At 36.9% G+C, this 27958-nt stretch overlaps 1 long non-coding RNA gene across 1 annotated transcript; it reads left to right on the forward strand.

Moving 5' to 3' along the window:
* Nucleotides 1–27958, forward strand: LOC144305378 (uncharacterized). Its single transcript, XR_013372404.1, has 3 exons — nt 1–168; nt 25176–25232; nt 27400–27958. It is a non-coding gene; the product is annotated as an uncharacterized LOC144305378 (long non-coding RNA).

Raw genomic sequence — 27958 nt, forward strand, 5'->3', positions numbered from 1 at the left:
GGCCGTTCCACCTCCACCTGGGGAGGCTAATGCTGATGTGCCCGAGGAACCCCCAATGGCCTCCTGTAAAGCAGTTGCCCTGCAAAACATTGCAGATTCTCCTTACGACCCACCCGTCACAGCCCCTTTTTGCTTCTAGACTAAACACTTCCCAGCAGGCACTGAAAGGTGAGGTACAAAGTATGACCCCAAGGAGGTGCTCTCAAAGAACTAGAAGATGTTTCCAGTTTATACAGACAGAAAGCCAGGGAATATGTGTGAGAATGGACACTAAGGGTTTTGAATAATGGTGGAAGGAACGTAACATTGGATCAAGCTGAATTTATTGATAAGTATTAATAAGCAGAGATTCTGGATTCAATGTTGCAGCTCAAAGGGTTAGACAGGGCTCTACAGTTTGTTTGGTTGTTTGGCTGAGATACGGGCCAAAAGGTGATCTCTATTCACTCAGTTGAAATACCAGAAGTGCCTTGGAATATAGTAGAGGAAGTAATAAAAAGGCTTACAGAGATGAGAATGGAGTGGAATTATCGTCTAAGATCTGCTCACCTACCCTAGGTGCATCTAAAGAACACACCCGTCAGCACAACTCTGAGAAATAGATTTGTGAGGTGCCATCGATGTCCAGCATTTTCGAAGACCTCTGTGGTCTCTGTTCTCTGTAGGTCAGGAATGATATGAATTGGGAAATCTAAGTTCATGGCGCTTGTTGGATCTTGGGTGGCAACAGCCGGGAAGCAACCGTCAATCATCACAGGCGGGGTGGGTGAGGCTATCATAAGGGACAGCGAGGTCAAACCAGTAATCAGAATCTTCTGACTTGTAAAGATTTATGGCATTGGCTGGTTGAATCATGGTGTTCCTAGAAGTGAAATACATGGGAAATCTACTAAATTCTTACTGGGTCTGTATGCACAAAAGTGTTATAGGCCCAAGTAAATAAAAGTCTTGCATCATAAAAACTTGAATCATAAAAACAGAGAGTTATAGTCCTTCAATTATTTCCAAGACTCGAGCCAGTTTATAGACCCAGAACCCCATAAATGAAAAGGAGGCTGAGTCCCCTTGAGTAAAGACTCAGCTACACCACCCCTTACTCTTTATACCATTACTCTTACTCCCAGTCTTCCCTAAAGGGACCTACAGCCTTTTACTGGGTGACTGTGCATTGGGGAAAAAGTAATAATCAGACTTTTTAGGGATTACTAAATACTGGCTCTGAACTGACATCATTTCCAGGAGACCCAACATGCCACTGTGACCTACCAGGCAGAGTAAGCTTTGGAAGCCCAGTTGTTTTGTTGTTATTTGTTTGTTTGGTTGTTTTTAGCTCAGATCCATTTCAGCAGGTCCAATGGGTCCCTTAGCCCATCCTGTGGTTATTTGTCTAATTCTGGAATGCATAATTGGAATAGACATACTTAACAATTGGCAAAAACCCCATACTGGTTTCATGATATGTGAAATGAGGGTTATAAGTTGGGAAAGGCAAAGTGGGAGACTTTATGTAGGACAATAGGAACTCAAAAGCCATATCTCATTTCTGGAGGGATTGCAGAAATCACAGCTGCCATGAATGACTTGAAAGATGCAAGGGTGGTGATTCCACTATATTCCCATTCAGCTTGCCTTTTGGCTGTGCAGAAAACATGAATTTTAGAGAATGACAGTGGATCATTGTGAGCATAACCAGGTGGTAGCTCCAGTTGCAGCTGCTGTACCAGGTGTAGTTTCATTACTTGAGCAAATTAGCATGTTCCCTGGTACCTGCATGTCTTGATCTGGCAAATAAGGTTTCTTCATCTGTGTTAGTAAAGACTAGCAGAGTAGTTCGATTTCAGCTGCCAGAGCCAACAATATACATTCACTATCCCACCTTAGGGATATATCAACTCTCTAGCTCTATGCCATAATTTAATTTGCAGGAATCTTGATCACTTTCCCTTCCACAAGATATCCCACTGGTCATTAAGTTGATGACATTATGCCATTGAGTGCCATTGAGCAAAAAGCAGCAACTGCTCTACGCTTACTGGTAAGACATCGCATATCAGAGGGTGAGAAATAAATCTGACAAAAATTCAGGGGCCTTCTACATCAGTGAAATACCTAGGGATCAAGTGGTGTGGGCCATGTCAAGATATCTGTTTTAAAGTGAAGGATAAGTTGTTGCATCTGGCCCCTCCAACAATCAAAAAGGAGAAGTAAAATATAATGGGTCTCTTTGGATTTTGGAAGCAACATATTTTTCTCATTTGGGTATGTTATTCCAGCCCATTTACCAAGTGACCAAAAAACTGCTATTTTGATAGGGGTTCAGAGCAAGAGGAGGCTCTGTGACAGGTCCAGTCTGCCATACTAGCTGCTCTGGCACTTGGGCCATGTGATCAGTAGCTCCAATGTGCTTGGTGTGTCAGTTGCAAATAAGGATTTCATTTGGAGCCTTTGCAGGCCCCTATAGATGAACAACAGCTTGTCATCTTCTGTGGATATTACTCTTCTTTTGAGAAACAGCTTTTGGTTTGCTCTTAGGCCTTAGTAGAGACTCAGTGCTAGCCACGAGCCACCATGTTACCAGGCAACCTGAAATGTCATCACGTACTGGATGTTGTTGGACCCACCACACCATAAAGTTGGGTACACACAGCAGCACATCACCATCAAATGCAAGGAGTGCATATGGACTTGGGGTCAAACAGGCTCTGGAGGATCAAATACATTCTGTTAAGAAAAGACCCAAATACCCATGGTGCCCACCCCTGTTATATTGCCTTATTTCTCATGGCCTGCAGCTATGGCTTCATAGGAAGTTCTTTATGATAAATTGACCGAAAAGGAGAAAATTTGGGCCTGGTTTAGAGATGGGTCTGTATGCTAGGCAGACACCACCTGGAAGTGGACAGTTACAGCACTATAGCCCTTCTGTGGGACATCTCTGATGGGCAGCAGTAAAGGGAGATCCTTTCGGTGGGCAGGACTTTAACACCGTATCTGGTTGTTCATTTTTTGTGGAAGGAGAAATAGCTAAATATGCGATTGTTTATCAATCCGTGGGCTGTGGCCAATGGTTTGACAAGATAGTGAAGGACTCGGAAGGAAAATGATTAGAAATGAATAAGAAGGAGATCTAAGGAAGAGGTATGTGGGTAGGCCTCTCAGAATGGGTAAAAAGTGTGAAAGTATTTGTGTCCCATGTGAATGCTTACCAAAGAGTGACCTCAGTAGAGGAGGATTTTAATAATCAAGTGGCTAGGGTGACCCATTCTGTGGATACCAGTTAGCCTCTGTTCCTGGTTGTCCTTGTCGGTGCCCAGTGAGCTCATGAACAAAATGGCCATGGTGGCAGATTATATATGGGCTCAGTAATGTGGACTTCTACTCATGAGGGCCAACCTGGCTACAGCAACTGTTGAGTATCCAGTGTGGCAGCAGCAGAGACCACCATGGAGCTTCTGATGTGCAGACGTTCCCTGGAGTTATCAGCCAGCTACCTGGGGGCAGGTTGATTACACTGGGGCACGTCCATCATGGAAGGTCAGCATGTTGTTCTTCCTGGAATAGACATTTATTCTGGGTACAGATTTGCCTTCCCTACATGCAGTGGTTCTGCCCAAAGAAGCTGGACCCACCGAATGCCTTATTTACGCTCCTGGTATTCCGAATGGAATTGATTCTGATCGAAGAACTCCGCAGCAAATAGGCCCGTACTCATGGAATGTATGGGCCTTACTAAGATCTACCTGGGTGAAGCGGCTGGCTTGATTGAGTGGCGGTGGAATGGTCTTTTGAGGACTCAGTTGTAGTTCTAGCTAGGTGGCAACCCCTCATACGGCCATGGCATGGTTCGCTGGAGTTTGTATATACTCTAGATCGGTGTTCAACATATGGGGCTGCTTCTCCCACAGTCAGGAGTCATGGATCCAGAAATTAAGGGGCAGAAATTGGGAGCAGAACCACTCCTTATTACCTCTAATGATCTGATAGTAAAACTTTTTCTTCCTGTCCACATGCTCTTTATACCCTTCTGGTCAAGAAATCTTAATTCCAAAGGTAGAAATGCTTCCACCAGGAGACACAAAAATGTTTTTTTCACTGAACTAAAGTTAAAATGGCCACTTAACCACTTTGAACTTCTTATGCCTTTGAATCAACAAATAAAGAGATATTTACCATAGATGATTGATTCTGATTATCAAAGAGGAAATTGCACTACTGCTCTTCTATGCGGTTAGGAAGAGCGTATCTGGAATATAGGAGCTTCCTTAGGGCATCTTATAGTACTACCGTGCCTTGTGGTTAAAGTCAGTAAAAAACTACAGCTTGGTTTAAGCAGGACTCATAATGGGCCAGACCCTCAGGAATGAAGATTTACAAGTACTTCTACCTGCTAAAGAACCATGACCAGCTGACATGCATGCTGATTGCAAAAGGAATACAGAATAGCTATTGAAGAAAGTAGTTATAAATTCCACCTATGGCCTTGTGACCAGGTATGGAAACAAGGACAATAATTGTTATAAATATGCGTGTGTATAGCAATATATTTGTTTTTTTCCCTTTTCTTATCTTCTCATAATACCATAAGATGTATTAAGTTTACATCGTAATAATTAAATTGCAGGTTATAGAACAGAAGAGTGAACATCACCTAAGGACTTCACATATTCTCCTGGAAAGTTTTTGTGTATTTTCAGATGTACACAGGGGAATGAAAGGTATAAATATGGCCTCATTATTGTCTTTACTTTGAGAATGAGTATATTTAAAGAGATGTATGTGGGTGCCTAAGTGGACCAAGAGTGGACACTCATGATTAATTGTATGTGTCAACTTGGCTAAGCTATAGTGCCCAGTTGTTTGGTCAAATACTACTCTAGATGTTGCTGTGAAGGTATTTTTTAGATGTGATTAACATTTAAATCAGTAGCCTTTGATAAAGACAATTACCTCCCATGATATGGGTGAGTCTCTTCCAGTCAGTTGAAGATCTTAAGAGTAAAAAACTGAAGTCCCCAGAAGAAGAAGGAATTTTGTTTCTGGAGTGCCTTTGGACTCAAGACAACAACAACAACAACTCTTCCCTGGATTTGCAGCCTGCCAAACTGCCCTGCAGATTTTGGACTTGCCAAGTTCTACATTCACATGAGCCAATTCCTTAAAATAATCTCTCTATGTATATATACATCCTATTGGTTCTGTTACTTTGGAGAATCCTGACTAATATAACTAGCAGTGTCTGCCAGAGTAGACTTCAGAAGTGTTTGGAATTTTTTTCTTTATGTTATAGCTTTACATTTTATATTATACGTTTTTCAACTATGATGCACTTAAAAATAAAAGCTATTTACATGGAATAATGTTACTATTTTATGAGTGAAGGAATTAAGACTCTTGAGTGGCCAAGTGAATTTCTACAGATGATATAAACCATAAGTAGCAGGCTCAGGATTGACACTCATATTCTAGAGCCACAAATAGCAGAGGGGCTTCGCAAGGGGCAGTATTCACTTACACCTATTAGTTTCGACTTGGGCAACATTATTGCTAATTTATAAAATGGACATAATTGAATCTAAGATCAAAAGATTGAAAACTGATTAATTGTATGTTCTAGTCATCTGGGTAGTACCGTATATTTAATAATTTATGTTGCTATTTCTTATGAAAATGAAAATGCTTTTTATAGTAAATCCATTACTTTTATAAAGAAATCATCTTTATTTTGCTTAAAGTTAAAATGCTTTTATAATAAAAGTAATGGTTTGGAAAATTTTTGCATTTTTTAAAGGGTTTTTAAATGATTAGGTTTAATTAAGAAATCTTTAAAATAAACCTTAGAAACACTTTTTAAAAATCTAGATATGTAATCTTTACTGATAAGGCAAAATGATGTCTAGGCACCCTGGGTTTAGGATGCTTCAGGTTTGAGAAAATCAGTGAAGGGTGATACCAAGTATGAATTCATGCTTCAAAAAAATCTAAGAATGCCTTTAGATTTTTCTTGAAAAACTCCAGTATTAATGTTTAGAAAGCACTTATAAAGAGTTTTATCTGTAATTTCCCCCAAAGAGCCTTTTGGAAAATGATTGATTGGCATTTGGCAGACATACTTTATTGCGTTATAGTTTTGTTATGGTCTTTTAAGCTTCAATATTAGGGAAAAAAAATTTCAAAGTATGCACTTCTGTATTATTCCCAAAGGTAATAATAAGAGGATTAAATACAATCAGTTTTCTGAGTCAGGCACAGCCATAAATATGGTATTGAACATATGTTGAAACAGTCTATAAGCTTTCAGAGAATGAAGAATGAGCTAAAGATTTTTTTACTCCTAAATTCCTTCTATTCAAGAGCGAAAAGCAATTAGAGGATGCCAAAAACTGTAGATTCAGGTTCAGTAGCCACCGCTATCATGGCAACTTTGGTGCTGAAATCCAATTCAGATACATCCCATGTATGGAATAATAATGTCTTTACTAAAATCAAGAGTTTCTTTTATTTTTTTAAGATTTTATTTATTTATTCATGAGAGACCCAGAGAGAGAGGCAGAGACACAGGAAGAGGGAGAGGCAGGCTCCACGCAGGAAGCCCAGTGCAGGACTCGATCCCGGGAGCCAGGGATCATGACCTGAGCCGAAGGCAGACGCTCAACCACTGAGCCCCTGAGATGCCCCTAAAATCAAGAGTTTCAACAGACAGCAGAGAGGTGCTAAAAGCAACTCTGTAATTTTTGATAGATTTTTTAAGTTTAAAAGTCATGCTGGTTGGTAATTTGATCACCAATTTTTGGAACAAAAATGTAATTCTGACTATATATTTGAATTCTAACGCTATAAGGGTCATTTTTACTGGAAGTCTAGAACTTAGCAGCAGCGTTGGTGTGGCTGACCACTTCTTCTACATTGCCTTTTAAAATTTTATTTCCAAATCACCGCACTTGATTGGTTTTCTTCCCAGCTCACCGGTTGTTCAGTTGCCTTTGTCAATTCCTTCTCTTCTTAACAGACCCATTCATGCGGGCATGGCTGAGGTCCTCGTTTGTGGGCTTCTCTTTTTTAGCTAGATTCATGGTGATTTCATCTAGTCTTATAACTTTGAAAGCTTTATTCTGATGACTCCTCAATCTTTATACCTCTTGGCCAGATCATGCTCCGACACTACAGACCACATGGCCGTTTGCCTACTCAGCATCTTCACTAGATTATCCGGTAGGCATCACAAATGTAACACGTATAGAACGTTTAACATTCCAAATAATGTGTCCCCTGGACGTCTGCTTCACTTGCATTCTTCTTCGTGTGCACGCTGAAACCCCTAGGGTCTCCTTTCTTCCTCTCACATTCTAGAGCAAATCTCCTAGGCAATGACGGTGGCTCTATCTTCAAAAAGTGTCCTCTGCTGTCACCTCCCTGGTCTGCATTGCCCTCATCGCTTGCCTGGTCCTGAGTTATCCCTGCAAAATGTAATTTGGTCAAACTACGTCGTGTCTCCATTTCACTCAGATTAGAAGCCTGGGTCCAGAGAATGGCCAACATGTTCTCTGGCGTCCTGGGACCCGGCCCCACTGGGCCAGCTCAGCACCCCATCCCGGGCCTCGAGCCTGCTGGATATGTTCTTGTCTTAAGGCTTTTGTTCTATCTGTTCTACCAGATGTCAATTTTGCTGACCGCACCACCTTGTCAATATCTCCCCATTTTCAGTGGGGCCTAACTGACCGCCATAATTAATACGAAACCCCGACCTCCCCCAACACTTCCTCTCCTGCTCCTCACTTCCCCAAACTTGATCTTTTGATTCCCTTTACCAGGCTTGATTATTTAATTTTTTTCCATAGAATTACTCTTGATGCCTTTCCCCAACTAAAATATAAGCTCCTCAGGAAACTCTGGCGTTGGTCACTGATGTGTCTAAGCATCTAGATCAGTGTTAGGCACTTACGTAGACATTGGAAATAATTTTTGAATGAATACATAAATTAATATGGGAAAAAGTACATATCCGGGCCCAAATTTCATCTGCAGGCAGGAAAAACTAAGTAGACAGTGAGTTTGAAGGAGACAGTAGTTTGGGGGGAAAAAAAAGGTTTTCTCTTTGTGCTCTAACAAGTTCAGTTTACTCTATTATCTCTTACACATTTAATAATTTTTATGTAAAAATATTTAACATTTTCGTATTACCTATCATAGATAACAGAGTACATAGTTTTGTATTAAAGGGAAGAAGACCCCATGATTGCTGTAGAGAAACAATAGGGCTGCACAGAACCAATGCAGGCATTGCTGTGATCTGAGGAGGGACCAAAGCTCCGAACCCGGGAGGACTTCAAAGATAACTTCAAAGCACCTGAGTTTTAAACCGGGTATAATGTCTGGCGTGATCTGGCAGGTTTTGAAAGGATAACGTTCTGTCTGAGTTATGATAAAACGTCATAAAGATTTATGTGTTTCTTGAAGCTTATGATTTGTATATTTCCTTCATCTTTCCTTCATTCGTTATTATAAATCCCAGCTGTTATTGCATGCATTTTTAAAGGACTGTGTGCTATATATTTTCCTGCTAGAGACTGTTTGGATGTTTTCAATCCATGAAGTGTATTCACATTTTGAAAACTTCACAACAGAAAGGGACTCCTTAGAGAAGAGAAAAAAAAAAATCAAGTCATAGCATATATTGTTAGTATCATTAAGCATTAGGAAAGCATAGCTCAGTGTTAAAAGTGTCTAGTCCAACTGGGAATTAAAAAGAGATGAGGGAATTAAATGGAAAACAGCAGAGATGTCCTGGGACCCCAGGGGGCTAAAAACTCAAAAGAGCGTTGGCAAAAGTAGTTTTTTAAAGTGTTAAATTGTTTACTATTTCTTTGAGAATTGAGTATGTGTATGTCAACAGTAGAGTTTTCAGAGACACCCTTTGGGCTAACGTAAAGCAAATTGCTTAATTAAATTTCTTCAATAATTAAGCATTTTTGGCTCATGTGAAAATATCCATTTTTGATATATGATAGGTTTAATTTATTCTCGTTTCTTAACATACTGAAAGGCAATAGCAATTGCTTTTGAGTCACTATGAGACAATTTTAAGAAACCAGCACAACTGTTAACTTTTGACACTTTGTAGTTGGAGTGGGAACCTCACCCTAAGAGTGATGCAGGGGCAGGTAGGGAGCCAGCATTCGTATGCCATTTTTCTCACCTGAATTATTTTATACTAGCAGTGTTACTATGAGATTATGGTGATAAATAAAATCGTTTTGAGATTGTTTCTATGAAAAAAAAAGAGAACATTGAAAAATGCCATTGTAAAATATGAAATCATTGGCATTAACATGAAATTGGCCTTCTTACAAAACCAAGATTAATAGGACAGTTTTTGTTTTTTAACTGTTCTAATTTCTTTGTGATTTTAGTCATGCATCAATTAAATCAACTATACAATGTGTGCATCTGTATGAAGTCCATTTGAAATCATCGTGCATAAATGTCCAGCCTTTAATAAAATATGCCAAAACAGAAAAAAATATTTAATTGCTTTACAAACAATATGGGATTATATATAATGTATTGAGTATATGGGAAGAAAGTGAAATTTTCATCTTATTCTTTAGATTCAGTATTATTTTGTTTCCTAATACACAATCATATCACAATTATTGTCAATACTATTGAGAATGGTATATAAGTAATTGTGATATTTTACATATTAGGAAGCAAAATAATACCAAGCTTTTTTCATCTTAACAAAATTAATAAAAAGCTTTCTGTTAAAAATATTAATGTTTTCTTATATGAAAAATACAAAGTATTACAAAACAGTTTCAGTGTGCAAAGACTAAGACTGTGGTGTGCTGTCTAAAGTGATTTATGATCTTCCAATGCTTACAGTGCTGTCAAGTTTCAGTTCTGGATCACACTATTATAACGTGTCAAACAATTTTAAAAATACTCCAACAGTTGACTACACCTGTTTCCACTTTGCAAATCCTTTCAAGTTCATAGCACTTTGATCGAAAAGGAAATATTTAACTTCTTTCTTTTTCGATCTAAAAGTTGAAAATTTTTTCTTACTGTAGTTTTTGTATAATATATTAACTTGGTGGGATAATAAATTGTTGAGATTAGTAAGTCTCTTTTATTTGATTATTTGTAAAGAGATTTTTCACAGAGTTTCATTTGGGTTGTTTCCAATGAAATGAGTAGACCAAAATGTAGTAAAATTTTACTAAATCATATTACCATGTCCTAATGCATAAAATCTTTTAACACATAGTCAAAATATTTTGGGTATGCATCTCTAAATTTGACATATATATTTTATATACATGCTCTCCATTTAAATATTTAACAGCATCTTATGGTTAGGCCGAAAGTAGGACACGTTCAGCATGCAGCTATTATTTAGCATTTTGGCCAGCTTACTTATTTTTGACGGCTTCGAGCAGAACGAGGTTCTTGTTATCTTAACATTTTCATGTGACCTAATTGTCATTGGAAATCACCATTTCTCTGTCCAGTTACTGCTAGTAGGCTGAAATCATGGAGAAGAAATGAAGCCATCATATTATTAATTCCCTCACAAATAGCACATGCATTTGATTAATGCTGAATTGCATTAGGAAGGGTGTAGGGATACATTTCAACTGTGAAAATAACAACAACATAAATTTTCCTAAGAAGACACTTCTCAGTGTCTTCTGCAGATAAAAAAAAAAAAATGTAGAATGCTGCAGGTGAATTTGACAATGTTTACTCAGAAGAATATTGTTTTTTTTTTTCATTATGTATTAGATTTTATGGATATGGATTCCGTTTTCAGACATTCTCTAGTTTGGTGAGGCACTTTGAGAAGTTTTCTTTTTCAGTTCACTGTGGAATTTTAATAAAGGGCTTGACAGTGTCTTAGCCAGATAAGTTATCAGATAAATATTAAAAAATCAAATGTATCTAAAAAATCTCCCTTGGCAAGAATATTGTAAAGGTGGAGAGAAATTTCAAAATATATTATTAAAATGCCCAAAGATGATTTCTAAGGGTGTAATCTAGTGTGTAACTTAAAAAAAAAAAAGATTTATTTATTATTTAGGTAACTTCTTAAAGCTATAAAGTACTTTTTTAAAAAAATGAAGACATTCATTAATTTAAAAAAATTCCATCTTGAGAGTAGGAATCATAATTTTTACTGGAAAGAACATAATTTTAAAAGGCACTTCAGTATTTCCACAATGGATCACTCAGATATTCACCAAGAATGACTTTTGTGCTAGGCCTTTGTTGAGATGTGTTTATTGTTATTTAGAAGTTAGGCTCTGAATGAAATTTGCAGGCATAAGCAATAGTTGCTTATGCTTTATAGACCCACATAATGAACAAAATAGAGAGTTTTAAATATTTATATATATTAAAGATTATATATTAAATATTTTATTTATTTATTCATGAGAGACAGAGAGAGAGAGAGGCAGAGACACAGGCAGAGGGAGAAGCAGGCTCCCTGCGGGGAGCCCAGTGTGGGACTCAGTCCCAGGACCCCTGGGTCCCAGGATCGTGCCCTCAGCCGAAGGCAGATGCCCAACCACTGAGGCACCCAGGTGCCCCAAAATTATATTTTCTTATTTATGGAAAATGAGACAACCTTTAAAACTCTGAAATATTTTCCAAAGAGAGTAAGACCTGCAACTCTCGGTAGGGCAGAGCTGTTAAATCAATGATTTGCAGGAAGAAGAAAAGATACACATCGCTTCCAATATTGGTAATCTTTCCACTGTCTCGTCTTATGGAATGGTTAATTAAATATTCAGGTAGGCTTAATTACCACAACTTGTTAGTTCTTTCTTTCATTATGATGAACATAAATAGTGCAAGTAATAGCATAAAAACTAGGAAAAGAAACCCGTTTTCAGTAAATCATTTACTAGGATGGAATTTAGCATTTAGTATAATAGCCTATGCTCCCTTTTATATTCAAATTATTTTTTTCAGTTGCTCTTTTGTCAGCCTAGTTTGATTAACTGTTAGGGGTAAGTACATAATGTACTTGTATGTTTAAAAAACATGTTCTAATTCAATTCATTCATTGATTCCAAATGACCTTTCTATCAAAAACTCCAAGTTTTTTTTTTAACTTTACTTAAAAATAGTATTTTAAAAGTAAAATATAATATTCATAGTTATAATTTGGATACCTTGTCCAAGGGTCCATCCCTCAGGGCATCAAAAACATCACTTCTTGCTTCATTTCATACTCTCCCTGCCATTGGCAGCACCAGCTCACAATCTCCATTATCGACCACATACTACATGCTATTCTTTTCTCACCATGTTTTTCCCCTTGTCTCATTTTTCCTGCGTTAAGCCAACCCATTCACAATTTTTCTGACTTGGTCTTTTGGAGTCTTTTTTCCTATTTTGTCATTTCCTTCTTTTTCTTGACCTCAGGCCTATTATGTCTTTTGAATGCTACTTTTTTGACCTTGTCGAAGTGCATTAAATTATATCTGAAATTTTAAACCACATAATATGCTATTAGGCCTAAGGATGGCTTTCCATTCTGGCCCACATGCTGGAAAAAAAAATATAGGAGACCATATTAGTTTGCCAGGCCTGCCCACACAAAGACGGGGTGGCTTGTACAACAGACATTTTTTTTTTCTCACAGTCCTGGAGGCTAGAAACCTGAGATCAACGTCTACAGGGCTGTTGCTTTAGAAACTTTTTTCCTCAGTTTGTAGATGGTGTCTTCCTTTGGTGTCTTCACATGGCCTTCCCTCAGTCTCTGTTTTAACACCGCTTTTCATAAGGACACCAGTCATAATAAATTGGGGCTCACCCGTATGATCTCATATTATCTTAATTACATCTTTAAAGGCCCATCTCCAAATGCAGGCACATTCCGAGGAGCAGGGCTTCAGTCTTCAACATATGACTTTGGAGGGGATACAATGCGGCTGAAAATACCGATGGAGAGCTTGTTCCTTTTCCTAAATAACCTTTAAAAGAAATCTAGGTTTCTCATGAGCTCATCTTCCTGGCTGCCCAAGGGATCTCCCTCTGCACCCCCACCCCAAATTCCATATCTCATTTTATGATGAGGACTCTAGCAACGTGCACACACTCTTCTCAAAAACTACTTATCTTGTTATAGTTCCTAATATTAGTTTAGAGTTATCTAGTTATTAATTCCTAATCTCTGGTGGAAAGCTAAAAAAAAAAAAAAAAAATCTTGTTGTGCCACATGAGATCATAAAGGCCAAGCTGGTAAACTGTTCCACATTCTGGATAGTGTATTTCCTCTACACCGGGACACTCTGAAAATGCACACATTTAATATTAAAGCAAGAATAATGGCAGATTATTTGTGGTGCAGGATACATACTTTGGGGGATTACCTAAGTTTCAGGAACCTTTAAGTCATGTCACAAATGTAGTCTTTAACTGCATATTTCTTTGTCATTACATAGGGTCATCTTAGATGACCTTCATTATTTATGGGAAAATGTCCTGTTTGCTGCTTGATTTGCAATTTTCCCTTGTGAAAAACATGGATCTTTAAACTTCAGTGAGTCTCTGTTCTTGAGGGATGTAGAATGATGACAATCAGGCATCCTTGTCCATATGACTTCTATTGTTGAGCCAAATCAAATAAAATTAGTAATACCAAGCACTGACTGTGTCCAAAATAATAATACATTTGTGTCTAACTGATTGTGCTAATATGATAAGAAGAGACCTTTCACAATATGCCCCAGAATCACGGGATTTCTCCCAACCCTCTGGGGGCTGTTTTTCAAACTAATGGAGACACGGAGTAGCATAAACACGGCTTTCCAGGTGTAAGCTGCAGAATGGAATAGGCGTTTTTGAGGTGAAAATATTGAAATATCTGGAATATTTTAATACTTGATGAAAGATACTTGAAAGCTGGTGCATATGGTAAGCATCATACCTACCCAAGTATTTTTCCTTTCTACCCTCACCCTTGGTAATTTTCAAAATGTGTGGGGTTAAGGTGGGAATTATATAAGCATCTGGACCCTGTTTTCCCTGAAGAGAGAGCAAAAGGTACGAAATAGGGAGCACTTCTGTATGTTGGTGTATATTTACAGATCACTTTGGGTATTCCCCATGATTTAGTCACAGCTTGATTGAAGGGTGATGATGTTTACAAATGAGTGTTTCCTTTTCTGTGAAGTTTCAGGCTTGGTGCTTAGGCATCTTCAGGAAGACAGTCCAACAGCTGCTGCCTTCCTGATGAGCTGTAGGGATCAGAGACAGGCAGGTAGAAAAGGAAGCAGAGACACAGCACATGGCCAAGTGCAAGAGGGAGCCCTGACTCACCTTCAGGGCACAAACCTCTAGGCCCTGGCAATTCTTTTCACTTTAGTTCCCACCAAAGACATCATATCTGATTTCTTCTTTTTTTTTTTCCCCCAAGAGAAGTTTCCCTAAATAGGATGCTCTGATTTTAGCCAAAAGCTGATTCATGTCCTTAGAACTGAAGGAACATCTGCTGGAAGATGTGATTATGGTTTCAAAGCTGGAAAGTAAAGTATGTATTAAAATAAATATCTTGATTTTCTTCAAAAGGAGATTACTCAGATCTCATGTAGGCAGACTGTTCAAATCCTATTTAGACAAATTAGTTATGTCACAACAAAACAGCTTACAAAATTTTAAAAAAATTAGAAATATTCCATCTTTGGGTACCACATACATTTCTATCAGTAGTTGACTTTACAAAACTCCCACTTTCACTTTTCTTAATTTTGAGATGTCAATAAATGTTATGTTACAGTATCTTATTGCTTATAATTATCATTTAATGCTATATCTCGAGCACCTGATGAATCATATTCTTTCAGTTTTCTACTTAAATATCTAATGTTGCTGACCTAAATAATTTAATAAAACAATGATTACTTAAAATGATGCTGCTATTTTTATATTGTGGGAATACTTTAAAAATCTTGCATGAAATTGGCCTACTCCAATGTCTACACTGCACAAAGTATTACACTAATTGACTATAATAACCCAAGTATTTTAGTCATCATAGTCTCTTTAGGATGTAATATTAATAGTTAGCACATTACGTAGCCAGATTTATATAATTCCAGTTAGATAGGCACCCTGATTATAAATTCAGTGTTTTAATTTGCCCTGGGTGTGAAACATACTTATATATTATTTTTAAAACTCAAAAATAATGAGCTTGTTGAGAAGCGTTGGCATTATCCATTCTCAAAACAGTCGACAAGAACCTAGCTGTCTCTCTCTCTCTCTCTCTCTCTCTCTCTCTCTCTTTTTTTAAAGCCCTTCTCCCTTGGGAATGTAAAGTTATTACACAGTTGTCTCAGCTGCTACTTGGCATTCAAACCAGATCCTTGAGCTGCCAGACATTTCTAAATCCTACTCTCTCCACTTTTCCCAAGCAGTCCGCAGCTACAGTGCGGCACCAGGAGCTGCCCCTCTCCAGGGCCCGCCGGGCTGGCAGCAGCAGGGACCCGCAGCCCCGCGTCCAGTCCCCCAGGAGGCCTGCAGCTCAGCCCCACGTCTAACTGCCCGCTCTTCTGAAAGGCCAATTTATATTCCACATTCATTCCTCTAAAGGTCTCCCTTCAGGACAGAAATATTCCAAATCCACAACCCAGGAATTTCACAACCTCATGAAGCTTGTAGCGCTATGTGTGGCAATAAATTAGTTTTTTTCCTACATCAATGAGGAAATGTCCCTCTCATGACCTTAAATGCTTTGCAACGGGTTCAGACGGCCAGGCTTGGCTTTTTGGAGACAGTGGAAGAAGCAGTGATAGCGTCCCCCTTCCCCCCACTTAATCAGACGTGTCTGTGTGCATGTGCGTGCAAACGTCTGAGGCAGGAAACCAAATTTAAAAACCTGCTATGTTGTGTTGAATGTGAAAGTGACCAGGAACTTGTCTTTGAGGTCTATATTAACAGACATTTTATAAGAAGGCAAAGTTAATATGCCCCTGGAGCTACTATTGAAATGACTTTAGCTTTATGGTCTTTTAATGTGGGACCTTTCAGCCTGGAAATGAGGTGGATTTTCCATCCTCTGACTTAAATCTCTCAGCAGGGTAGCTTCCCCACTATCCTCGGAGCAGCTGTTAGTGGCAGGAGGAAAAGTGTCCTGCCATAAAATTGATTGCTTCCAACTACACTGCTCTACAGCCCTCCGCAGCTCCGCTTTTCGTTGGGTCTCTTAGCACCTGCTCCCCAAAGCACCAGATCTTATCTCCAATTGGTCTAAATGCAAATTCCAAAAAGAGAATGGATGCCCAGAAAAACCATAAGGTGGTTCTGTGAGAATTGTGAGGAATCGAGTGGCTGCTCTCGCTGAGGTCTTTATGAAGATAACAGGAAAGGTCTGCCAAGGCAGGGGTTTTATTGTGATTAAGATCTTAGTTCTAAATCAAGACACGGCAGCCGGGCTCCCTAAATCATTCCCCGGTAGACACTGGGGAGAAGGACAGAATGCATTAAGTGAATTTCCAGCAATATTGAGCCTTACAAATTTCCCTGGTCTTCCTGGAAGCCTCACATGTGGATAAGTAACACCTACTTGATATTTCCTTTCAGATTCCTGAGGATCAGTTGTCAACCTTTTGAAATGTCCCTTTCGGTATAAGACAGGAGCTGGTATTGTCATAATTCGGTAATATAAGAGAAGCAGCTCAGCCTTAAGCGTCAAGAGTGATTGGTGTGATGGCAAATTGTTAATCTTCATTTTAAAATGCCACAATACTTCATTTTGGCAATTAATAACTGTCACCGAGTCCTCATACATGGGATTCTGGTTGTAACTTACTCTGATCTAAAGTTAAAGTAATATTCAAATCAACTTGCAGACAACTTTTCCTGATGAAATACTTTGAATTATTAATTCTTATCTTAATAGAGTCTGTGTGTTGCTGTATCATTCTCAAAGATGTGTAATGTGATTTGCACATACTTTTATTTCATTTTTTTTTTCTGGCTGGATTACACTTAGAATATTATAAAATCGTGAAAGCTAGTTAGACATAGCCATTATATGTGACTTTTAAAGTATCCTACCAATAACGTGGAAATTTGAAACCACTTATCCCTTCCCGAGCCATTTTACTGAAATGTAGTTTTTGATTTTTTTTTTTTTTTAGAAAAATACCTTCCAAGTTTGGAGTTAAAGCAATTTATTCTAGAAAAAGGCATTATGAAATACATAGTAATTGGCTAAGCCAGAAAACAGCAATGCAATAATTAGTGGGAGAGAAATATGTGTCCAGTTTAGAATAAAGACACAGAGTTTATTTCTTCTTCAAGGAAAACTATCTAAGACAGTACAACAATTTTGCTATTTTGTAAGGATCGAAAGACATATGAATGGTTAGATGGAAAAAATACAGGAACTGGATTTGACCAGGGTTGTTAATATTACTCTTAGGGCATTCTGTTTGGGAGTTCCTTGCACATAGCAGTGGGATTTCAGAGAAGATAATTTGACCATTGACAGAATTATGTCACTCCTAAGACTGTCTGGTTTAGGAAGTCATTATTTGCCTCACAGTTCTTGCTTACCAGTGGACTCAGCAGGTTTCCTTGATACAGATAATTTCACATTAATTTTCACTGAAGATTTTGTATTAAAAGGTGAATGTGCTGATATAGTCAAACATGGAATTTTAACATACAAATCATTCTCCATTTTAACGTGATATTAAATTAGTTTATGTAAGAAGATGGCAGGTAAATGCAATTTCATGTTTGGATCAGAACAAGAATATTCAGGGGCATGGGAATAAAACAAATAGGTGTTTGTGAACAAAAATCTAATGGTCTAATTTCTGAGGAACAGACAATGTGGCTACAGAATCTCCTCATTGAAAATCGTAAAATGGAATATGAGAAGTAAGACTGACTTAAGTCTACCTAAACAAAAATGTACTAGGTTGGGTTGCCTGAGTGGCTCAGTGGTTGAGCATCTGCCTTCAGCTCAGATCATGGTCCTGGGGTCCTGGGATTGAGTCCTATATTGGGCTCTCTGCAAGGAGCCTGCTTCTCCCTCTGCCTGTGTCTCTGCCTCTCTCTCTCTCTCTCTGTGTGTGTCTCTCATGAATAAATAAATAAAATCTAAAAAAAACCAACCGTCCCCAAAAATGTACTAGGTCTATTATTCTAATATGCCAGTTTCAATGGGAGAGGAATCCTATGATGTAGTGGATTAGAGCTGGAATATTGGTAAGGTGAAACGGATAGGAAGAGTTGGGTGCATCAGAATATGTTTCCCTAGAATGTTTTAAAAAATTAGCATGTGTCAGACCATGTTTACTTCTGGACATTGAAAGATAAGACCCTTTGTCAAGGTCTATAAGGGAAGTTATTTCTAATAGTTATCTATTGCTATATTACAAATTATCTTGAGACTTAGGGACTGAAAACAATAAGCATTTATTCTCTCATAGTTTCTAGGGGTCAAAGATTTGAAGATGGCTTAGCTTCATGGTTCTGTGTCAGAGACCAGTCAAGTTTTTAGCTGGGGCAACTATCATCTGAAAATTTAGTCACGGCCGAAGGATTTACTTTCAAAATGGCTCAATTCCATGACTTTTGGTAGAAGGTCACGCACAATTCCTTGATGGTTTTTTTTTTCGCTGGAGGTTTCAGTTCCTGGCCACATGGACTTTCACATAAAGTTGCTTGAATGTCCTCATGAGATGGCATCCAGCTTCCACCAGAGCCACTAATTCAAAAGAGAGTAAAGAGAAATTGCAAAGTCTTTAATTATCTAATCTTGAAAGTCACAGACCATCACTTTTCCAGAGTCTGTTTGATAAAAGCAAGTCCCTAATCTGGCCCACTCAAAGGGAAAGGAATTAAACTCTACCTCTCAAAGAGAGGCATATCAAAGCATTTGTGGATGTATTTTAAAACCGCCACTCTCTTTTGCTCTCATTTCACTTAAAATTTTCTAAATGACACTTTGTTCTATCTCAATGTATTCTTCAAGATTGTTATCTTTAGTCATTGCTTCCAAAGCTTGGATACAATGCTGTCTTCAAATGAGCTGAAAAGCACAATTTCACAATGACAGCTTTCTTATCTAAAGAAATAAAAATTCCTAATTAAAATATTAAAATGTCAAAGAAAGTTTACATTGAAAACATATCAGGTAACACATCTGATTCACTAGATATATGGATTTTATAAGCCATGGAGTGGATTGTGAGCCCTCAGAAACATAACGGTCTTTTATAAAAAAAAAAAAAATCGCTGTGAAACATGGTTTTCTATAGACCACAGACACAAAATAACATATTAAACTTTTTAAGTTTTATTATTTGATAAACTGTATTTTAATGTTAGAATTATTTGAATACAATTATCTCAGAAATTCAGTATATATCCAATTTTGCTTAGGACTCAGTCTTGCATAAAATCACTCAATGTAATAGTATTCAAAAGTATTGAAAATGAATAATTCTAAAAATTTTTTCTCACCAATTTAAAGGTTAGTAATTAATCCTTTTCTTAAATGCTGTTTAAGGATAGACTCCCCTTTAAAAACACTAGATTTTCACATAGTCTTTTTGTCACTCGATAATCAATATGGTATCGCTGTCCTCCAAAATTTTAGAATCATGTAATGTTATTTAAATTATATGTAATGCATTTAAAGATGTGATTAATAAGCATTTTTGTAAAATTGCAATTTAAAAAAGCAAAAAATTGCTTTTTAAAAGTGTTTCTATAGATAACCCAATTCTATATGTATGTGAATAATTTCACCAATTTTATATAGGACAAAATTTTAAGTTCCTAAATGGAATTTCTATATTTTTCATATCTATATAAGAATCAAAGTTATGCTAAAAATCAATGAAAAAGATATTAAGTCATAAGATCACAGATTATGTTTGTTGATTTATGTGTGTGTGTGTGTGTGTGTGTGTGTGTGTGTGTGTAGAGGGGGAGCAAATGAGAAGTGAGAAAAGGTGAAATATTACAAATAATATTGAAATTTGTTTTTAAATGTACTGCTGGGCTTAAGGTCCAGACAAGATGGCATTGGACCAGTTTCTCCCCACTAAGTCCAACTATTAACCTCAGACATAGTTCTATTTGTTTTTTTAAGATTTTATTTATTTATTCATGAGAGACACAGAGAGAGAGAGAGAGAGGCAGAGACATAGGCAGAGGGAGAAGCGGTTTCCCTGCAAGAAGCCTGATGATCTCAGACCCTGGGATCACACCCTGAGCCACAGGCAGATGCTCAACTGCTGAGCCACCCAGGCATCCCAACCTTGGACATAATTCAAGGGACAACTCAAGGAGAATTCTAAAATGTGGCAAGAAAAAGACAAACTGGCTTGAAACTTCAAGACCAGAGGAAACACATAGTGTCAGGGCATCTGCCTTTCCAAGGGAGAAGGTCACCCACACCTAGTGTGTTTTGACTCCAACTCAGCAACAGAAGCTGCCCAAGTGTACTCATCCTCCATATCTAAAGGGAGTTCTGAGAGCATCAGGTGAGCAAAGGTGATCGATGAAGAGCTCTCCCCTACCAATAAGTGGTCCAGAGACTCTTTTCTTCACCAAGAGATACTGAGGCAGTGGGAAAAGTTGGCAATAACACAGATATAGCAAGTGGTCTAGCCTGGGAAGCCACTTTATTCCCCTGGATCTATTTCACCCAGAGATAGATTTATTTCACTAAAGCATGTGGACAGAATGGAGAGGAAAAGACCTGGTCAAAATAAGTAGCTGGGTGATAGATCCTCCTTGTCTTCAAGAACGTGAGACTCTTTTTCCCTCACATACAGACATGGGACAGTTGGGTAGGACTGGCAAGAAGGACCCACTCACAGCAAGTAGCCTGACCCCAGAGCCTCTTTGACTCTATGGACATAAGACTCGTTCCATGTGCAAGAGGAGGCCAAGACCTGGCTTAACCTAAACAAGATGATCACCTCCTAAAATAGAATACTTAAAAAAGACCTAGAATCTCTTAACATAGTAGATTAAGTTAAAATGTTAACTGATGCCAAAATCAAGATGAATCAGTTGCTCAAATTATATGACAAAGATTCTAAAGCAGCATTTATAAAAATGCTTTATTGGTCAATTACACATTCTTTTGAAGCAAATGAGAAATAGAAAAATTTCAACAAAGAAATAGAAATTGCAAAAGAGGACCAAATTGAAAATAAAAGATAAAAAAATATAATAATCATAATAATAATTTAAAAAACCCTCACTGGACAGGTAAACAGTAGATTGAAGGGACAGAGGATAAAAATCAGCATCTTTGAAGAAAAATGAATATAATATACCCTATCTGAAAAATAGAGATAGAATAGACTGTGGATCTCTGAGACCATAACAAAAGATCCAATGTTTATATCATTGGATTCCCAGAATAGAAGAAAAGAAGTGAGGCTGAAAGAATATTTGAAGAAATAATGTCTGAAAAATCTCACATTTTGGCAATATATAGAAATCTACAGATTCAAGAAGCTGAGTAAACCCCCAAATAAGACACACCTCCTCCCCACAAAAATCTACACCAGACACACCATTATTTATTTTTGAAAACTGAAAACAAAACAAAAAAATTCTTGAAAGCAGTCAAAGAGAAAGAACACTTCTTATAGGAAAAGACCAATTTATACAATGAATTTTTCATCTGAAAACATGGAGGTCCAAAGGAAGTGGAACATTTTCAAGTACTGAGCAAAAGGATAAGTCATAAATTTTGTATGCAGTGAAACATTTCTTTGGGAATAAGAAAAAATAAAGATTTTAAAGATGAAGAGAAACCAAGGAAATTTGTCACTATCAAACCTACTCTTAAAATTTCAAACAGAAAGAAATGATAACAGAATCTTGGAGCATTAGTAAAGAAGAAAAAGCAAAGAAAGTATAAAATTATGGATCTATACAATACACTTTTTTATCTCATAAATCTTATAAATAGTGTTTGGTGATTAAAATAAAATTATAACAACATCTGTTACTCTAAACAATGATGTTTAAAGATGGGGAGAGTGAAGACCTACCTAAATGGAAATGAGGTTTCCAGTTTTCATTCAACAGGATAAGATGTTGCTATCAGCACACTGTTTTAAGTCACATTTGTATCAAATTAAGTCACATAACAATAACTACCTAAAATGTAGTTATTAAATGTGGTCCAAATACATCAGTCAGAAATCAGAGATTGACATGAGTGAATTAAAAGAATGACACAACTATATGCTGTTTACATAAAACTCACTTCAAATTCAGTGACAAAAATCAGTTGAGAATAAAATGCTGAAAAAAGATATACTACACAAATGTGAATAAAAAATATGGTTGGTTACATTAATATTAAAGTATATTTCAGAACAAGGAAATTACTATAGACAAAGAGGGTCCACATATAATGTTAAAAAATTAGTCTATCAAGAAGACATAATAATCTCAAATATGTATGCACAAAATAACAGGACTTCAAAATACATAAAACAAAACTGATAGAACTGAAAGGAGAAACATACAAATTTACAGTTATCATTGGGATTTTCAAAATCCTCTTCTCAGCTACTGATAGGAATACTAAACAAAAATCAAGAAAAGTGAAGATGGAAACAGTCAACCAATAAGATCTAATATATATGTTACATATATTTTTATATTATATATAAATGTTTTATATTATATATATATATAAATTTAATGTGGGCCACAAAATAACCTTAACAAATTTTGAAAAATTGAAATAATGTAGAATGCTTTATGAATGCAATGTAATCAAACTAGAAATCAGTAACAGGAAAAACCCAGGAAATTTCCTAAACAGATAAAAATTAAACAGCACTTCTAAAGAATCCATAAGTATAAGAAAACATAAAAAGAGGTACCTGGGTGGCTCAGTCAGTTAAGCAACTGACTCTTGATTTCAGCCCAGGTCATGATCTCAGGGCTCTGGGATTGAACCCTGCATTGAACCCAACATGGGTCTCCACTGTCAGTGAGGCATCTGTTTCTCCCTCTCCCTTTGCCTCTCTCCCCATTCATGCTCTGTCTCTGTCAAATAAATAAATAAAATATTTAAAATGCTTTTTAAAAAAGAAAATGTAAAAAATACATAGAACTGAAAACAAAAACATAATTCATAAAAATATATAGGATGCAGCTAAAGCAGTGCTAAAGGAAAAGCTTATGTAATAAGTATTTGTATTAGAAATGAGGAAAGGCTTCAAATAAATAACCTAAGTTCTTATTTCAAGAAACCTGAAAAAGAAAAGTAAATCCAAAGCAAGCAGAAGGAAGAAGATAATAAAGATAGAAATATAAATCAATGAAATTGAAAATAGTAAAATAATAAAGCTAATGAAACAAAAGTTTGTTCTTTTAAAAAAAATCAATAACATTAATAGAACTGGCCTACCACCCAGCAATTGCACTGCTGGGGATTTACCCCAAAGATACAGATGCAGTGAAACCCCGAGACACCTGCACCCCAATGTTTATAGCAGCAATGTTCACAATAGCCAAATTGTGGAAGGAGCCTCGGTGTCCATCGAAAGATGAATGGATAAAAAAGATGTGGTCTATGTATACAATGGAATATTACTCAGTCATTAGAAATGACAAATACGGGCAGCTCCAGTGGCTCAGCGGTTTAGCCTTCAGCTCGAGGTGTGATCTAGGAGACCTGGGATCGAGTCCCACGTTGGGCTCCCTGCATGGAGCCTGCGTCTCTCTCTGCCTGCGTCTCCCTCTGCCTGTGTCTCTGCCTCTCTCTCTCTCTCTCTCTCTCTCTCTGTGTGTGTGTATGTCTGTCATGAATAAATAAATTAAAAACCTTAAAAAAAAGAAATGACAAATACCCACCATTGGCTTCAATGTGGTTGGAACTGGATGGTATTATGCCGAGTGAAGTAAGTCAATTGGAGAAGAACAAACATTATATGGTCTCATTCATTTAGGGAATATAAAAAATAGTGAAAGGGAATAAAGGGGAAAGGAGAGAAAATGAGTGGGAAATATCAGAGAGGGAGACAGAACTTGAAAGACTCCTAACTCTGGCAAACGAACAAGGGGTGGTAGAAAGGGAGATGGGTGGGGGGTGGGGGTGACTGGGTGATGGGCACTGAGGGGGGCACTTGACGGGATGAGCACTGGGTGTTATGCTATATGTTGGCAAATTGAGCTCCAAAAAATAAAAAAAGTAAATTAAAAAAAAATAAAAATAGAAAGTGAAAAAGCCAAAAATCATCAACATCATGAAACATGGATTATCACTACAGATCCTGCAGCTTCTAATAAATTAACAAGGGAATACTATGATCAACTGTATGCTAAAAAATTAAGCAACTTAGAATAGAACACTCAGCAATAAAAGAATAAAGTATTGATATATGCAACAATTTAGATGACTCTCCAGAGAATTATATGTAGTGAAAAAAGCCAATCCTGAAAGGTTACATACTTTATAATTCCATATATATAACATTTTTGAAATGACAAAATTCAGAAGTGGAGGGCTCAGTAGTTGTTTAGGAATAAGAATAGCGAGAGGTAGGTAGGGATGATTCTAATAGTAAATCAGGAAGAACACTTTGGTGATGAAATAGTTCAGTTTCTTGACTGTTGGTCGTAGATACATAAATCTACACATGTGAAGTAATATATGGAACTAAATACATAAATGAGCAAAGTGAAATTGGGAAAATCTGAGTAAGACTGGTGTATTATATCAATGTCCATAACATGATTCAAAATCTTACCATTGGAGGAAACTGAGTAAAGGATACTTATATTTTACAATAGCAAATCAATCTACAATTTTCTCAAAATTTCAATTAAAAATGTACTGTTGTTAAGGTCTTTAAAATAGCCATTATCTTTAGATATGCCATTTTACCCATTTTTTCATTCTGATGCCATGATTTTCTACTTCTTTTTCCACCCATTTTATCTCTCCTTCCTTTTTTTTTAACTCACTCCTATTATTGGTTGTATATTATAATTTTTCTTCTTCTTCCAGGATTATAAAGACTATGTATGAAACATAATTTTTTAAGCTTAAAAAAATTTTTAGATGAAACTTCTGAATATAGTCATTGCAAAATATGTAACCTTAATATGTGGCTAATATTTCAAAATTAATAATTCTTATTACTTTTTGACTTCAGATCCCTTTATACTGCCAAGAAAATTTTGTAAAACAGTCCTAGCCAAGTTTTATAACAGTGAGTATCAGTTCATATTACCTATGCATTTAATCTCTTTGGGAATAATTATCATTAATGTAATTTCATTTTCAAGTTACTATTATTTATTGTTTATCTTAATGGAAAAGAAAAAAATAACATTTATACAAGTTAAAACAGCCAGCATGGAAAGTCTGGCTTAGCAAAAATCCAATTATGACCATTTTATTGTCATGTGATCCATGATAAAATGTTGTATTTTTATTTAATAGTTTAGTCAATGAAGGGCTACTGATGGCTCTGGAACAGTGATGTACCATAATTCACATTTGTGGGCTCAATGTGAATGCAGAGAGAGAGAAAGTCCACTTAGGCATCTGTTACTAAAATGCTAACATAAAGGTTGCCAACATAAAAAGGATATTCCATAGGCAGGACAACCTTTTCTTTCTTTCTTTTCTTTCTTTCTTTCTTTCTTTCTTTCTTTCTTTCTTTCTTTCTTTCTTTCTTTCTTTCTTTTTCTTTCTTTCTTTCTTCTTTCTTTCTTCTTTTTCTTCTTTTTTTTTTTTTTTGTAAAATCAAATTTATTTCCAAATTCTCATTTAAAATATTTTATTGTTGTTTGTTTAGGCTTTATGCAGTAGTTTGGTTGAAAATTAATATTTACATTCATATTGATATGTAGGTTAAACAATAATATAAATGCTAAAATGCATATTTCCTCAAGAGTATTAGTGTGGTTTAACCCAGGCTGGATATGAAATGCTGATTTATATTAAAAGAGTTATAAGTATTCCTTAAAAGAGCAAGAATTTTATACCTTGTAATTCTTCTCTTGTTAATGTTTAGGGAGCTCAAAAATACTGTGAAATTTCTATCCTTTGTTTATAATGCTTGTTTCCAAGAGAACCACGAAAACTTTAGGGAGGAAAACCCATGATTTTCCTGGGAAGATTTTACCATCATGGGAGGAAAGAGAGTCTAACTTATTTCCCATCATAACCCAGATGTTTCTTGTTGTTTCCCCTCTTCTCTGAAATCCAGGCAAATTAGACTTAAACTCTACATACCTATATTTAGTAGCTCAAAACCATCCTCAAATTCCCAGACTTCACTTCCTTGTAAAGTTTCACCTTCTAATCTAATTACCATGGTCATGGTCTTGGCAAAGGCTCCTTTGATGCAAGATTCTCCCTGTCGCTGGTCACCCCTGCAAGTGTAGCCCAGTCACATATTTTTACTTTTTTTCTCATGGATTGTTGCCTCCTTAGAAAGCTTTTGCACCTTTATCAAATAGAGGTAAAAATAGGTTCTTGTTGATCGCCTGGTGTGTAGAAGGCATTAAATCCGATAGTCCTGCACGGATCATGCACCATTTTCCTGATGCTGCTTAAGAAGGGCAGAGGATTTAACACCAGACATTTAACTTTGTTTTTGTATTTTGATGGGAACATAGTTCCTCACAGACTTTACCAAGTCTCTAAATGATGTACTAAATGGTATAGACATGAAGTTATTGACTCTGAATCGATCTAAAACACATATGTTCTTAGACGTGGACACATATTTGTGGTCTGTGGTGTTGAAAGTTTGAGAAAGCTTTTTGGTGCAGCCAGGACCCCAATGCAGCAGAAAAGGGATTATGCTACTGTGGGGCAGTGAGCAATTATTTGCTTAACCTCAGGGCTGCATAGGCTGAACTGACCAACCACCCTGATCTCTTAGCCCAAAAGAGGTTGATATTAGCAACCAAATGTTAGCGCCATGGGCTCCTCTAACATGGCGGATGGCGAAGATCACCAAATGTCAGGCTTGCCGCCCCAGTTGTGACCGTTAACTGGAGGGAAAATAACTTTACAGAGATGGAGTATTGGATGTGAACCTACCTAGGTGGTGTGATCAAGGATATAGGATCAAATGTGAAGGAGAGTGTATGATGGTCTAGAAGAGACCAGGAACTTTGCAGCTAGGCCGTAAGTTCAAATCCTAGTTCTGTCAATATCTGTGTTGCTTGCACAAATTATTTCCCTTCGTTATGCTTCTTTGTTTTTAAATAATAGCAAGCACGTCCCATGATTATTATGAAGATTAAATGAGTTCACATATGTAAATGACTCAGGACATTTGCCTGGCATGTTTTAAGCCCTAGATATTCTACTATTATTTAACAGAATGTACAACATATCTTTTCACTTTTCTATTGCAGGACAGAGCACATCGTTCAAACTTACTATTTCATGATAATTCAAGCATCATTTACAGTTTTGCAACAGATTTTTTTTTTAAGTCAAGGAACCTGTCACATTGAATACAATTTCTCGACATCTCAAAATTATTCTTTTATTAGGAAATCATAGACTGTTATAAAGCATGTTAACCAAGACGGCAGCGCCTGTGGGGCACAAATAACTTTTGCAGGTGATGGTGAAGCTGAAAGAAAAGTAAATGCAGACCGTCTCAATATTGTAAATTTTAAATTTAGTTAGCTACCAAATGTCTTTTTCCTATCCTTTTTCCTAGACCCTGGAATCTGTGCTGACTGAGCCCATCTGGGAAAGCAAACCAACCAGATGGCCATTGTGAACTGTTGGGGAGACCCCCGCGGCAGTGAGAGCTAGTTTCAGAAAAGAAAGCTCTTTGGGACACAATGAATACAGGCCTAATTTATATTTTAGGGCTTTAGGAGATTAAGGCCAACGGTGGCATGATTTTAAACCACAGTTGGGAGGGTTTTTTGTCTTTATGCCAGTGAAGCTGAATTATAA

The sequence above is a fragment of the Canis aureus genome, chromosome 35, assembly GCF_053574225.1.
Source record: "Canis aureus isolate CA01 chromosome 35, VMU_Caureus_v.1.0, whole genome shotgun sequence".
Taxonomy (NCBI): Eukaryota; Metazoa; Chordata; class Mammalia; order Carnivora; family Canidae; genus Canis; species Canis aureus.